The sequence below is a fragment of the Portunus trituberculatus genome, chromosome 38 (genome assembly GCF_017591435.1).
Source record: "Portunus trituberculatus isolate SZX2019 chromosome 38, ASM1759143v1, whole genome shotgun sequence".
Lineage (NCBI taxonomy): Eukaryota > Metazoa > Arthropoda > Malacostraca > Decapoda > Portunidae > Portunus > Portunus trituberculatus.
Genome location: NC_059292.1, coordinates 22588098 through 22591524, shown reverse-complemented (window position 1 = coordinate 22591524; position 3427 = coordinate 22588098).

Here is a 3427-nt window from a genome sequence, read left to right as displayed (position 1 = left end):
TTACGCTCCCTTACGATAATTTTGAGTGGAACTTCTCAACGGAAGATAGAAGACTGACCTCATAGCAGAAGACAGTGGCTACGTCTGCGTCTAAGCGGGGAAGAAACAAACATGACTGGCTGTTCCTTCCTCAACCTCTATGAAGCTCCGACCCGATTTCGAGACATATTTCTGTTTCTCAGATCATACAAGTGAACCTCAACGATCAAACTCGTTTTTTTTCTATCGTATTGATTATTGATATTTACTCTCCTACTTACAATAAAGGGAATTATGACTAAAATTCTAAATTGCGATATTTTGTAGCACATTCATCACGAGAAGCAATGCCTTATTAGATTATTAGAAACAAAAAGAAAAAAAAAATAGTCGTCAGAGAGAGGAGTGTTTCCATAATTCTAATAATAGTCTAACATATATACAACCACAACTCTATGACTTTCGAGAACTGTCCCGATGAAAGAAGAAAACTTGTAACAATACGAGGTTTGCAGCATACCGCGTTCCTCACTCCTGCTGCTGCTTTTAATATTCCAATGACCACAACACAAACCCTCTCAAACAAGAAGACGGGACGGGAACACGGAAAAGAAAAACACTGCAGGAAACGATCAATCTAGTTATATTAATAGTTTAACAAGTATTCAGTCTCACCTATGAAAAATATAAAACCCTTGAACACTTAACTCTATAGTCTTTGAAAACATGACAAGAGAAAGAACGAAGATTTTCAGACTATGGACCTTACAGTACCGCAGTCGCTCCTTTCAATATTCCTGGGACTATACTGGAAACTCTACCAAGCCGGGAACAAGGAAGCCAACTACCGAAACATGACAAGACAGGAAGCTATCACTCTATTAAGTCCGAGTTCCCACAACACTTACACTCGCTGGCTGCATGAGGAAAAGAGGAAGAGCATCGCCTGACTAACAAGATCAAATCAAGCCACGTAAGTCTGGCAAAGGAAGTCATTACTGCCACATCTGTTAGCAGGGCAGGAAGTTCTGTTACCTTAATCCAGCGACAGTTCATTGTTCACTGATCTTCCGTCTTTAGGACTCAACAGCTGCCGTGATAGGAAAAAGTCTTACTGTAGATAGAGGTACAGATGGACGGGCAGGCATACATGACAGACAAATAGATAGGTAGAGAGATAGATAGATATTGATAGGTTGATAGAATGATCGTTTTGTTCTCTCATCACGACTGTTTTCACGAGCCACAGAGATGGGAAGTCGGGCTATTATCACTAGAGTCACAGAAACACTCTTGAAAACTATTAGGGATTAAGTCTAGTCGGATTCTCACGCATGTTTTTTCTTTAGATGAAACAGAATACTAGTTAAACAGAGTCCTCATTAAACTATCACTCGAACCACTTTGAAAACCCACCATAACTACCAATAGAGCATATTAAAAAGTACTCGAGATTAACATAATAGCTCAATACTAAGTCAAGTTCCCATGGGTGTATTTCCTGTCACTTGAACTACTAAAAGACCTTCGCAACCCCCCAATAACTTCCACGAGAGCCTTTCAGTAGCAGACAGACGAGATAAAGAGGGCGAAGTGTTTGATAAGCTGGTAGGTCGTATGAGTAACAACATAACGGTCTAAAGCAGCTCAGTAATTCATAATAATTTGTAACTCTTGGCAATTTGCGGCTCTTATGTCAAATTAAGGGAGCAGTGATTCACGGGACGAGGAAGTAACAGGTGTCTTTATGTATTGCACGTATGAGTGTGTATTTTTTTGTTTCTCTCTCTCTCTCTCTCTCTCTCTCTCTCTCTCTCTCTCTCTCTCCTTATTTCCTCCATCTTTCTTCCTCCTTCCATTCAACATCGTACTTTTCTCTTCCCTCAGCATTCCCTCTCCTTAACTTCTTCCAACCTCATCTTTCTCTCTCCATTTTTTCTCTCTCTATTTCTCCAACATCCTCTTTTTTTTTCCCCTCTTTCTCTCTCTAGCTTTACCTTTCTCTTCCTCCAACTCTCTATTTCGTTCCCTCCAGCATCTCCTCTATTCCTCTATACCAAACTTTCTACCCAATCTTTTCTCTCTTCACTGCCTTCCCTATCACCCCCCCCCACCACCCTCTCTCCCTCTCTCTCTCACACATAACCAGGGCAAGAAGACAGGGAACAAGGAACAAGGGAGAGGGCGAGAGTTCAGTGTATTTTGATTTTACTGCGTCGGCGGTCACAAGGCACACACAATATTTTTTAGAGGTTCCTTTCTTTTTTTTTCCCCCTTTTATTGTATCTCTCGTATTTGTGGAGTGGTATGTGAAAGTTTAGCGTGACAACCACCGTGGCTAATATGGAGGATTATTATTATTTTTTTTTGGATGCAGGTGTGACGGGTGAAGGAAAATTAAGAGGGTATGTAATGTTTTAGTGTTTAGTGGTGTTTTCATGTCATCTTCAACTATAAAATATCTTCTTCCTTTATTATCCTTTCATTTTTTTCCCTTTCTTAGTCTTCCTTCTTCATTAATTCCCTTCCATTTCCCTTTCTCATTTTCTACTCTTTTTTTTTTATCTTTGCATTTTCCTTCCTTCTTTCCTTCCTTCCTTCCTTCTCTTTCGTATACCTTCTTCTACACTTCTATTTCCCTCTCTTTCTCCACCTCCCCTTCCACTCCCTCCACTTTCCATCCACCCTTCCATCCACTCACTCAGTCCACCACTCCCTCCTTCCACACACCTGCACCTTTCTCCCTCCCATCTACTCACCACTCACTCATTCACTCAGCCACCTGCCGCCGACACACGAAGGTTCAAGAGATGCGCCTCCTCGCTGGTTCTAGCTAATTAATTTTTATGGATGATTTTAGAAGGTGGAAACTTCACGGGCAATTAAGCTGTCGTGTTATTAAGGTGCTCGGGTTGTAGGTCTTTGTTTGGGTGTACTGGGGGATGAATCTTTTATGGTGGGGGGCATTTAAAAAGGGAAACTGTTGTATCTTTTTTTTCTTGGGGAGGATGGGTAGGGGAGATAGAGATTGAGGGATGGAGAGAGGGTAGGAGAGAAAGTCAATACGTAGTTTGGTATGGAGAAAGGTAGTAAGAGGAGTGATGTAAAGGATGTGATGATAAATACTGATGGATATAACAGAAGACGAAGAGTATTAGATAATTATAATTGACGATGTGAAAGAGATATGAAATGGGATGAGAGAGAGAGAGAGAGAGAGAGAGAGAGAGAGAGAGAGAGAGAGAGAGAGAGAGAGAGAGAGAGAGAGAGAGAGAGAGAGAGAGAGAGAGAGAGAGAGAGAGAGAGAGAGAGAGAGAGAGAGAGAGAGAGAGAGAGAGAGAGAGAGAGAGAGAGAGAGAGAGAGAGAGAGAGAGACCCACACACAATCACCTATCCTCCCATCCATTCACCAACCTACACTCACATCCTTCCCATCACACACGCACAA